The sequence below is a fragment of the Cygnus atratus genome, chromosome 1 (genome assembly GCF_013377495.2).
Source record: "Cygnus atratus isolate AKBS03 ecotype Queensland, Australia chromosome 1, CAtr_DNAZoo_HiC_assembly, whole genome shotgun sequence".
Taxonomy (NCBI): Eukaryota; Metazoa; Chordata; class Aves; order Anseriformes; family Anatidae; genus Cygnus; species Cygnus atratus.
Window position 1 is genome coordinate 48,101,128 of NC_066362.1, and position 12,580 is coordinate 48,113,707.

The window sequence follows — 12,580 nt, forward strand, 5'->3', positions numbered from 1 at the left end:
CCTTGCCAAAACACCCCACTCGCTAACTGGTCAAGGTCCACACCAAAGCAGCTGGAACGTTTGCCAGTCCAAAAAAGACTCTATCCCCAGAAAGTTAAAGAGATGTCACAAGACCCGTCCCCAGTGTCTGAGACGTGACGGCTGCTCTTTTGCTGCAGCAGTGCAAAAGCAGCAGCAGGACTGCGAGGCGCAGCGCAGCCAGCCGGCAGCAGAGCCAGCAGGTAGCTCTGGCCTGCGCAATACATTTTAATTGTAGCCAGGGTGGAAACATACCTCATGCACCAGGTTGCCCTCTCCCCTCACTCATCCTGGAAGGCTGTTCTAGAAATCGACAGATCTGATGATGAGAAATCTTCCCCAAATTTCCATCTTAAATTTATTCACCTTCTATTTATAGGTGGTTTTGCTGCCAATACTGTTCTTTAGCTTAGACAGCTCCTCTCCCTCGCTGGTATTTGCCCTTCTAATGTGTTTATAGGAAGCAGTCGGGTGCCGTCTGCCAGCTTCCATTTCACTTGACTAACACTCTGACTAGACAAAAGCTGGAAAAGATGCATTTTATAGCCACTCTGCAGAAGACGAATCAAGGTCCAGAGAGACCAAGCAGCTCATCCAAGATCACATCAGGACTCAGTGCCAGAGCTAGGAACTGAATCAAGATGTCTAGTCTAGTTCTTAATGACAAACATATCCCCAGGACCATTAATGGCACTTGAAAAGGAAAATTACTTAGTAATACAATTAAATACTTTCTCATGACTAAATCAAGAAGTCAAAAAAAATGTAGCAGGTGATTACTAAGAGAATTTCTGGTGATTCAGCTAGAAGCTGCTGTACTAACAGCCTGACCTTGCAGGAACTGCACTTCGTTCAGCTTAAGGACACAGGGAGAGATCAAGGTTTTCAAAGCTTTTGCAAGAGACCTAAAGTCTTTACATTGTCATAGATCCTTACTGACTCCCAAGACAAAAAAAAAATATGTACTAGAATTAAAAAAAAAAAAATAACACCTTGTAATCAAGTACCATTAATAGTTCTCTTAGTTAAAAGCATACTAATAATTTGAGAGCTCGTGTAACTTCATTTCATTGTTTGCAGGTAGTTATGCCTGGCCTACTACATGACCTAAATTATTTTTGCTAACTTTTGTAATGGGTTCCATAATTTAGAACAGTACGTATGACTGTGCAGAAAGGTAATAGTTGCCTCTGATTACAGAAGTTATTTTTGTATAATTAGATCTTATTATATGAAACATTAGTATTTCATTTTATATAAATGAAAATATATATGAAATATATAAATGAAAAAGAAAAGGAAAGACAAGCCTACACGGCCTGACTGTTGAAATTTAGGGCAGGCAATCAACAGAACATATAGGCACATAAATGGCATTCGGGACAGAATGCAGGAGCCTATGGCCAAAAGAAAGAGACTGGAAAACCCCATCTGTGGCTCCCCCTGATAAAGGCACTTTCTGAAAATGCTTTCCCTGAGTGCTGAAAGCAATGCTGGATGGCAGCTTCCCAGGAGGTTACCCAGTACGTTTCTCTGTGCTGATCTGAATTTTGAGGTGCTCACCTTCTGTCTGGGGTCATCTCGGAATTGAACAGCAGCTCTCCTGGCACACGTCCTTTAAAAGGCCTAGTTTGCTAGGCATAGCTCAAACATCAAACTCTGACACGGAGTGAGACGACAGTGAAAACAAGGTAAAAAAAGAGAACTGGGTATCTCGTCTGACGTTAGGATGCTCATTTTGGATGGGTGAAACTCAAGATTCTGGTCCCTAACATAAGCTACTTCTGGAAGCACTCACCAGACTACAGCAAAATCAGAAAAAATAAATAAATCACAAAGCAGATCCCTGCAATTTCTCCCTTCCAGAATTCCCTGTCTGCCTGCGAGCTCACCAAAGTGTTTGCAGAGTTCAAGCCAGGCACCCAGCCACAGCTCAGACGGCATTACCTAAACCCAGGCAGAAAACTCTTTCCAATGCTATGTAACCCTTCTGCTTCACCCTCGGCATGGGTCATCCAAAGTCCCAGCCCAAGAGCCTCACCCACGCGCGGAGCGAGGAAAAACGAGGTCTCTGGCCACTGCGTAACACGCGACCAGCTCCCCTTCCTCGTGGCCAAAGTGGCCAACGCTTCTCAAACATAAGCCTTTTCACACCGTCTCAGTTCGCACCTTCACACACCGGGAAACGCCTACTGAGTTACGAAAGTGAAATGGAAATTTCTGCTGAAAAAGGCATTTGGCCCACGGGCTTCAGAGCGAGCCCAGCCCAGGTTTTAAAGCCTGTGGGGCTGCTTCACGCCAAGGCCACTGGCCCAGTAAACCTTCCAGGATGCGGCTTTTTTGATATTTAGGGTCTTTTTAAAGATTAAGTGTTTCTTTATGTGTGTTTACCATGAGGAGGAAGTGTCTGATTCAGGAACTGGAGAGCCAGATAGGGAAACGTTATCGGGATTTCGGTGCACATAAGTGTAGGGCCAGAGTTTAATGCGAAAGGTAAACGGCTCCAACTAACATCAATCACAGGCTGTATCTAGAGGTCCAAAGTAAGCTCTCGGGTAAATTTCCTCTAGAGATAGCGGTGCTGGAGGGAACACGAACAGATGAGAGCCCAGTTTAACCAGAAGATGACACTGCTCAAACCTTCCCTGGACACTTCTATGGACTGTGGAGCCCAAGGGTTTTTGGTAGGGCCAAATTTTAACAAACACACCTGTAAAGTATGCGGAACGAGCACAGCCCTCGCCTTTCCGCCGCACCCACACGCACACCTCGGGGTATTTCGGGACCTGCCGCTGCACGGGGTGCCCGTGCAGGGGACAACCCAGCCCGCAGGCTGCGCCCCCCCGCCCGACCCCCGGCGGCCCCCCCCGGCCCCAGCAGCGCCGTGCTGCCGGTGCCTCCCCGCCGGCTGCCATTCGCCGCCCGGCAGGGCAGGGCCACGGCCCGGCCCGGCCCCGCGGCGGAGCAGAAGGAGCGAGGCCCCCGGGGCGGCGGGCGGGGGGAGCCCGCTGCCCCCTGCCCCCGCCCCGTACTTACGGGAGGGAAGCGGGGAGCTACCGGCGGCGGCACCCCCGCCCGGCCCGCTCGGCCGCCACCATCTTTGGTGAGGGCTCCGCCGGAAGCCGCCGCCGCCGCCTCCCTCGCCGCGGGCCGGCCGGGGAAGGGCGGGGGGGCGCCGCCGCCGCCATGTCGGTTGTGGGCAGCGCGGCGGGCGGGCGGGAGGCGCGGCGGGGAGCCCGGCCCCGGGGGCGGCCGGCGGCTGGAGGGGCTCGGAGGCAGCGCAGGCACCGCGCCTCGGGCGGCACCGCCGCCTGCTCCGGCGGGACGGGACGGGGGCTCAGGGCCCGGGCTCCTCCCGCGGGAGCCCGGCCGGCGGCCGCCGGGGCGTTGGCAGCGCAGGGGGGGATGTGCGGGGTGTAAGGCGGCACCTGAGCGGCCGGGGCGGAGGCAGGCTGCCTTTGGCACCGTGTGAAGGTGTGTGCGCGCTCGTTTTGTGGCCGTGTAAAGGCGTGTGTGTGGCGGTTTTGTGGCCGGGGACTGCGCGCGTGGCGGTGTTAGAGCGGTGCCTTGGGTTTCTTGGCGAACGCCTCTACCTAGGGCCGCTTCCAGGTAATAAACTTCATGCGAGGGCTTCGGGTGGCTTTCAAATAATTGATAGATTGTATTTTATTCGATAATTGATGGATTATATCGTATTGAATATTTGATAGATTATATCTCGGTAAATAATTAATGGATTACATCTTATCCGATAATTGATATATTACATCTTATTCAATAATTGATGGATTATATCTTACTCCAATACATCCGTTAACCAAGGTAAATGCTTTTGTCTGGGGCACACGTTAATCTTCTAGGAAGACCAGCTTTAGATCCGTCTGTGTGCTGTGTCCTGAAAGCATGCCGGGAGCACGCAGCACGCCGTCGGCAGTAACTAACCTTGCTGTTGCAGCCAAAGTGCAGCGTTTAAATTTTCATGTCATGGGTGGTTTGTAATACTGGCTGCGAGAAAATACATTTGTAAATGATCTGAGCTGACACCAGGGAGCAGAGAACACCGCAGTCAATCTGTAAGATCATCCCTCAGCGCAGAGCTGCATCACTACAGATAGTTTGCTTTCTTAACTTATTGCCTGTCTGACTGCCAAGGTTTGGATTTCTTTTCCCGATTCTAGTCACCATCTAAGGAACTGTGTTATCTCTAGACTTGGAGTGACCAAACTTGGAGACTTGAGATGTCACCTGGCAGCTGCACTTAATTGCAGATACCGCACCTACATTTTAAACCAGAAAATGAATGCAGGCAGTTACATCACTTGCATTTACTCCGTCTTTTTGCCAGATGAGGCAGTTACGATTATTTATTTTATACTGTCCAAGAATATCTTAGAAAGTTAGCAAAACGTAGGGATATGCATGGAGCAACTCCGGTTCCCACTCACATAAATAGCAGCAGCCTCGTTGTCTTTAGTACAGCCAGCATTAGTCACGTCTTTGCTTGCAGTCTAAACATGCAAAGAAGGAAAGTGGTGAAAGGAAACAGATAAGCCTCAGAAGGAAGAGGATAACAGCGGAGGTCCAAGTCTCATTAAAGGGAAAATCTCGTGTTTCCTTTTCCTTCCACTGGTTTGTAAGTGGTGGAAACTGTAAATGCACTACCAGTGGTTCAGGTTGATCAAGAGATACAAGCCAAGCATTGATTATGCAGTGTGCTTACACTGCTGCTACAGAACAAGGATGCACACAGGTAAATACCTCAAGTCCGAGCAGACAAGCTCTTCACTCTTCATTTCAGTTCTGCTTGGGTTCAGCTCTGTCCACAGTTCTTCCAGGTTTGGTCCGAGTTCAGCAAAACTTCAAAAGAATGGTTCAGTTCCATTCCAGTTTTAGGAGAAAAAATACTTGAGCCAGGTTGGGTTCGGCTCAGTTCCCCGCTATCTCTGCTCAGATCTGAACACTAAACTTGGCTAAACATGCAGACTACAGAAGTATTTCCTAGCCTGTATAGATCAATGGGCCACTGTCAGTCCTGCACATCAGTATCATCAGACTTTGGACCTAAAACCTTGTTCACTGTGGTTCTGTATACAGGGGAATCACCAGTGGGCTTCAGACCGTGCTTCTGTGGACTGCTGAATTCAGCATAGCGAGTCCAAACCTGTGGGAGCCAGACTAAGTGGCATCTCTTCTGACAACACTATTCTCTTTTACACGTGTCTTATTCCAGATTAGAATGCCACATTTTAAAATAAATATACCACACACTTTTTAAAAGCTCACTTAGTAATCCAAAATCTTTTTAGAAACTCAGTACAAGTATAATAAGCTTATTTAAAAAAAAAAAAGGCATTTGAGAGGATCCTCTGTGCTAATTAGAGTTAAACTCCATCCTTGCATGTATGCATTTTCTTTGTTTTCTGCATACTAATTTGTTTCTGCTGATAACGAGAGCCAAACTGTGTTTTTAAAACTCGTACAACCAGATTTAATCTATTAGGACTATGCTGTTTCCAATTGTCTGTAGGACAGCATTCCAACTTTATGGACAAAAGAGAAGAAATATGAGCCTCTAGATTTGTTTATTAAAAACACATCTAATTAGCTAAATCTCTCACAAAACCTCTGAAATGAAGACGGAAAAAAGAAACGTATTATATGGCTGACTGTCATCTTTAGAAAGATGAGCACAGAGAACATTTCTGACTGTGATGTATCTCAAAAGCACTGTTAAAATAGGAGCCGGGGCGGCCCAAGCTCTGCGGCCTGAGGGGCAGAAGAGGGTCCTGCGAGGCACTGCCACCCACCACCTGCACAGGCGGCGCTCCCTGCCCTTCCTCCCCATCCTCTTCCTCACCCTCACGCCGCTGCACGCCCCTTTGCAAGCGTGGCCCTCCCGAACGCCAGCATCTCGGCGTCCTGCGCCAGCCACCGAAGGCCAGGCTGGTGCCTGGGGCGGCTCTGAGGGCAGCGGCAGCGCCTCACCTCCCTGCCGGCACCTGCGGCTCCACCAGCGGCTCCTCGCTGCTGCAAGAGGGTGCCAGGCTGGACCGACACCTCTTCCTAAGTTCCCCCTCATTCAAATGGTAAAGGCTTCGAATTAATGCACTTCAAAGAGAGCACTGGGTATGAAACAGAGGTGACGCGTCACGAACGTCCTTAAAAGTGTTGTTTATTAAAAGGCATGTCCAGCATGCAGGTAAAATATAGCACGGAAAGTTTCAAAACATTAAACCACTGGGGTCCAAAGTGACTATGTAGTGCCCGTACATTTACACTCGTTTCGATAAGAAAAAGAAGTGTTTGTTAGCAGTACTGCATTAACAACTCCTAGTGCTGCTTGGTGCTAATAATCCCTGGCCAAAAACTGCACGTAGGGTAGCTCTGAGAAAAGAGGCAGGCAGCGAATGTGAAACTGGCATATTCGTTCCAGAGAAAAGGAACCTCTGCAGTGAATTGAAATAAAAAACCTGCGATGCGTTTGCAAAATGTGACTCAATATTTCTCCTGCAAGGAATTTTCAGTCCATTTTCTTGAAGCATATGAATTAATGTAGTTCTCTGTTTGTTTTTGAAGTTTAATTTAAAGATGCTTTCAGGAGACAGCTGGAAATATTGAAAGCCTCTAAGTAGTCCAGACTTCTGAAACTTTTTTTTCCTTTTATGTAAAGCAAGCATTTTACTTATGGGAGAACAAAGAAATTAACAAATTATTCTGAAAATTAAATACTGACAAATAAGTAAACGGAGTTAAGATTCAAGCCTGAAACCCTATCACAAAATGAACTTCTTTTGTTTGCAAATTACAGCATATGAAATGAGTGTCTAGCATTTCAGATAAAGCCAGGGAGATTCATTTTATTTGAGAGGAGAATAACTACCGATTTTTGTCATCCACTGCTTCTTTCCCAGGCTTTGAGCTGGACAAACCCATACAGAGCACATCTATTTTTAAAGGCTCATACTTTCAGGTTAAGCGTTTGACGAGCTAGTAATGATTCATGGAAAGTTTTTGCAGGTAGCCTATCCAAGGATTTGCCACTGCTTATACTTCTTCCATATGTCCTGTTTTCAAACAAAAAATACCCTTCGATTAACAGTCCTCGTACTCGATTTTCTTCCCTTTCAAAACGAAACCTGTGGCGTTCGTGCTTACAGGGGGCTGGCTCGGCAGCCTGAAGTGGGCACTGCATCTTCCATCGGGGGACTTAAAGGAAACAGATGAGTTTCCAGACAGCAGTTATCTTCTCGCACTCGGTTTCCGCCTGCAGTACTTCAGCTCCCAGAGGAGCTGTGATGCCACTTCCACCGCAGTGGAGGCAGACAAGAAGCTGCCTTCCCTAACTTATTCTCTTCTCTCTGCTGAGCAAGGCAGCCACTCAGAGACATCACCATCGTTGTGGCTTAAATGCTGACAGTGGTAATTGAAAGGCAAGCAACTCCTCGCCCCACGCTGAAAAACTACGAAATGTTAAGCTCGCCTCCCGCTTTATAGATATGGGAACTGCAACTAGTACAGGCTCAGTCACACTTAATGTTGTTCTTCTGAAAAGCAAGCGAGGCAGCTAAAATTTCCATAAACACTAGCAGCTGATCCCCAACTTCCCCTGCCTTGCAGACTGTCAATAAGCAATGCTCTAGGTGAGAAAAAAAGAGAGAAAAAAGCAACTGCCTGGCGTGGGGTTGAGGTGCCCAGAGGAACCCCTCCAGGCTGGGCATTCCCACCCAGCCGGACTGAGTGTGGGTGCAAAGCTGCAGCTGGACAGATCCTGTTTGGGGGCTGCAACCTGAAGAGGTACAATTAACTTCTAACAAAGCATTTTGAAAAGCGAGTTTACAGCTTTCAAATGTCCACCCCGCAGCTGTTTCTGTTACAATTCTTGTTACCAACCCTGATCTAGCGTCTGAGAAATAATAACTTCAGTAAAGTAGAAAGAAGAATTTGCACTGGGCTTTCAATCTTTCCCACGTTTAACATACCTCTGCATTTACCATTTGTTAACTGACAGTGCACCAAACTACAGTCCTCAGCTACAAAACACCAATTATGTAACAATTGGTCTGAAAACAAAAGGTTTGACTTGCATAAACCCTGCCTGCCGATGAAAAAGAAATTAAGGCAGGCACATTGAATTTGGGGATTTTTTTAATGTATTTTGTTCTGTGCAGCAAGCAGCACTGAACTTTTCCTGAGTATTTCCTACTGGAACCCTTTTCAAGTAACTGCCAGCTTCTTTCTTATGCTAATTTAAGGAGCTTTTGCTCCTGCAGTTTTTTTCCTCCTTTGTGTCACAGAAAGTGATGATATTATTTTGGTATCTCAGTTCCTGGAGAGCTAGTGGCTCCAACTCTGGGGAAAAAGCAACACCAACAACGACTAATAATAAAATAAAATAAAATAATAATAAAAAGGTGCAATCCTTTTTTTTCAACAGGATTTAAGCAGAATAAAAGCCACAGTTTATCAAGGAGATTAAACACAGTAATTACTGTGCTGTGTTTTTACATTCCCGTAGACTTTCTCAGAAGAACTGGCTACTTCGAGCCCCTAAAGATAACCTGATAAATAAACACAGCTAATCCCTCATCCCCTTGGCAACCCTGGGACCAGGACAGACTGGTTTTGCTATAAGCTTATTTTTTCCCCCCCCTGAAGTTGAGTTATCTAGCCAGACTTTCTTTGTACGTGCTTTACAATCGTGTGCTGACACTTGCCTCCCCTCCCTCGACTTCTGAGCTCTACCAGAGCACCATAGCCCTGTCTGCACTCTTGTGGCTTAGCTCCTCGCACACATCTCCTGCCAAGTGCCACCTCTCGCAGGAGCTGTCCCTCCTGCCCTCTGTCCCCGCTGTGAGAGCAGGGTCCCCCACGTGCTGTGCCCTTCCCCGTTGCCTGCAGCGTGCCCCCCGTCAGATGTGGAGGCGATGCTGGCCGGCAGTGTCCGGCCCCGCCGCCCTTCGCAGCCCCGTAACAGCGGCGCTGCCTTCCAGTGTCTTTGGCTGATCTTCAGCCCATTGTGGAAATGAGCCCGTTTGAGCAATACCGTGGCAAACTGCCATGGTGTTGTAAAGTGAGCTCGGGTCTGGGTGATCTGAAGTTATGTGTCAGAGGAATGCTGTTTCCAGGCATTTCCAGCCGTGCGAAGGGCTTAGCAGCATACTGGGACCTGCTGAGGTTAGCACTGAGGAAGAGGAGGTTTCCGGGAGATACCCCAGTAGCTTGTCATCCCCACTGCCTTTTGCATACAGACCCTCTTAAGTAATTGCTAGCTATTCTGGAAATTGTATGCTTTATCTACTAAACCTTTCCTTTATTTCTGCAGTTTTCATTTTTTTAACCCCTCCTCTGACAGAGAAGTTTCTTACAACTACTGAAAACCAGTAATAGACATTTTAGCATCCCTCAAGCCGTTATTTCCTCCAGCAGTCACTTTGATACCCAGATTTATTTTAGTGATAGCAAAGTCAGCAGAGGTTTTGTTTTGCTTTACTTCAAATGACTGGTAGACCCACGTCTGAAAGTCTCTCTTCTCATTCCCATCATGTGCTTCGGACGAAGAAGAACAAAGCAGTGACACAACTCAACTTACTTTCTGCTAAATCCTAAGCTTATATCCAAAGGAAAAAGTCCATAGGAATTTTATGAGGAATACAAGAAAAAGCTCTTGAATAGAAAATGTGAGTAAATGGAGCTTTTCAATTACATGTGACAGGGTCATTCCCCCACGGGAACACTTTTCTAAGACATGAGAGGTAACTAAGAGATAGGAATTCATGCAACCACACAACACTGTCCTTCCTATTGTAATGAGATTCTGTTTCTTAAGGTGATGAAATTTAGTGAGAGTCTCAGATCTCAGAGCCCCGCAGTTTTCCGTGAGGACTAAGTTCCAGACTGTTCTAGGATTTAACAATAAACAACCCCCACCCCATATTCCTGTGAACCATTTTCTTTCTCGCTTAGATATTGTTTATCTAGAATGTGGTTACATAAATTATAATTAGGACAATACTGAGGAGATCAGATTAAAATAAAATTACTTCTAATGCGATGGGTGCAGCTGCTTGGTTGCATTCCCACTCTACCCACCCATCTTGTGCTTGAACCATTTTCTGTCCCTGGTGATAATACCAGTGCCAGGGAAATGCCCAGACAGCTAAAATGGAACCATAGATCACATTTCTGCTAGGTTTAGTGCTCGGCTAAATCCAGCCACAAACTGCATTTTCATCATCCATCTTGGGGAAAAAAATAAAAATAAAAATTAATCATCCGCTTTTATGATTGTGGGATTCTCAGCTTTTGTTTAATTTGAACAAAGATGTTTTCAGAAACTAACATTCCAGGCTTAGACTGGAAAATCTGAAAGCTCGAGACTTAAAAATGGAAAACTAAACCAACACATGGAGGGAAAAAAAAAAAAAAGATGTAAAACTTATTATAGTCCTTGTCATGATTTTTGGTTGACTCACAGGTGTTGAACCTGTGAGACTGACTTCACTGAACACTCCATGCTAGCAATTTAGGGTGACATATATCAGTTAGAAGTCATTTTGGGAATCTGAAGAGCCCGCAATTTAAAAGCTAGTGCTGTGAGCAAGCCACAGCAACATCCATAAAGTCAAAAACAAATTAAAAAATAACAATTAAAAAAAAAGCGCTGCACCTTTCTTTAAAATGTTTGGACCACAAGATTGTGCCTGAAAATTCATGGGGTCTACATGCAAGACTTTTTCACCACTGTAATCTTAATCATGTGCTACCCTTGCATTTTTTGTCCCAGAGCGTGTCATCCCTCCGTGCTGCGTTAGGGTGAAGCCGAGCTTGCAGCAAGCTACAGTAAAGCTCGGTTTTACGAGTGTGATGCATCAGCCCTGGGGCTGGCATCCTAATGAGGACAAGAGCTCCGCTTTCATACAAAGAGGACTAGTTCCCCCTCCAGTCTGTTCAAAATATTGTTCGTAGCTCCGAGCATATCCCGGCTGCAGACCCTACTTCTTCCTGACCGTACCGAACTCGAGGGACGCCGTACTCGGCGGGAGGCCGCCCGTCTCCTGGCTCGATGCCGCAGCCCAGGCACCCCTGCTGATTAGTAGCACGCATTGCCCCCTCTCGCCCCGCTATCTTCAGCCTGCGGTTCACCCACACGCACTTCGGGGCACCCCCGGAGCCACCCCGAGCAGCGCTGCATCCGCCCCGTGTCTGCCGGGGGCAGGCCTGGCCTCGGCCCACCCGCAGCAGCTGCGTGGCGAGCCCTGCGTCTGCCCCGCCGCCTCCGGCACCCGACGGCTGCCTCTTCTCCGGCTGCCTCGTCCAGCAGCGGCGGTCGTCACTTCAAACCCCTAGGCCGGGGGGGCTGCTTGGGAAGGAGCTCGGCTCGCCACCACGGGTGGCTAACGGAGGTGACTTGTCCTGTACAGCAGCTACCTCATCGCCGGGTGAGGGCCGGACAAGAACTGCAGGAAAGCAGATTTGCCGAGTGACGTGCTCCCAGGAAGCCAGCTCCTTCCCTGCTCCGTCCGCAGGACACGCTGCTCAGCACCGCGGTGACACGGGCACGTCCAGCCAGGTGACAGCGACCCGGCCCTGCGGCGCCAGGGGAAGCGGAGGGTGGAAGCCGTCCAACACGGCTGCATTTTGGCAGGGCGTGGGAAAAAAATTACGTAACAAAAGCTTTTGTTTTGTTTTTCAGGAGAAAACTGCCCCCAGCCCATCTCTACACTACTGCTCGCATGAAATTCGGGGAGAGAGAATGGCAGCCGAGGAGGAGGAGGGAGAAAAGCCACCTTTGCCAGAAGGGGAACAATGCTGGCATACCCAGTGTTTGCCAGGGGGCCCAGGGACCATCCCCTACACCTTGGCATCCTCCCTGTCTGAGCAGCCGTGCCACTCAGTTCTGCCTATGCAATTGGGACAGCCCAAGTGCACGATGCTGGAAATCCCAGTGCCACCAGACATGGGCCGGGGCCCCAGGGTGGGAAGAGGGACACAGCACCTGGGTAGCACCACCGGGCGGCTAAGTCACCGGGAAGACAAGATCGGTTTATGTTGTTTCTATTTCAGCCTGGGCAGGGCTAGACTACAGCAAGTCTTGACAACCCTCCTTGTTCAAACACAGGTCTATTTGCTTTAATTAAGGTAAGCTAGGGAAAGAGTTAAAACTATGAAATTGTTGACTGAGAATGCATCTATGCCCTAGTTTCCCTCTGTACTGCTCTCATAGTACCCCCACCTGGATATTTCTTCTATTAAATACTTTACATTTAGAGAGAGGAAGGGGTACTGAGGGTCTCAGCCCCACCTTCCAATTTGGGGGACTGCTGTAACACACAAAACAATGTCCCATGCTAATATTAACCACGGGAATTCAGCAGGCAGCCTCCAAACCACTAATCTGAGCATAAATCAGCTATACCTCTGAGCAGCCCCACAAAGGCAAAGCAGGGGTATTCACCATCACTGACCTAGGTACGCTTATTGAAGTGTTAGTTGGGAAATGCTACAGGTTCTTAACGTCGTTGTCTTCTGAATGGTAGCAAATCCATACGTACAACGATCGAGA

The 12,580-nt window shown here is 47.9% G+C and overlaps 1 protein-coding gene across 2 annotated transcripts in view; it reads right to left on the bottom strand.

Annotated features, from left to right (window-relative positions):
- The window catches only part of CRADD (CASP2 and RIPK1 domain containing adaptor with death domain), a 75,203-nt gene extending 72,019 nt beyond the window's left edge, over positions 1–3,184 (bottom strand). Inside the window, exon 1 of one of the 2 annotated variants that reach the window (XM_035551702.2) lies at positions 3,055–3,184. The gene's annotated coding sequence lies outside the window, so the exon portion shown is untranslated. The remainder of the gene's footprint in view (positions 1–3,054) is intronic. The other variant, XM_035551703.2, reaches the window with a different exon arrangement.
- Positions 3,185–12,580: the final 9,396 nt, after the last annotated feature.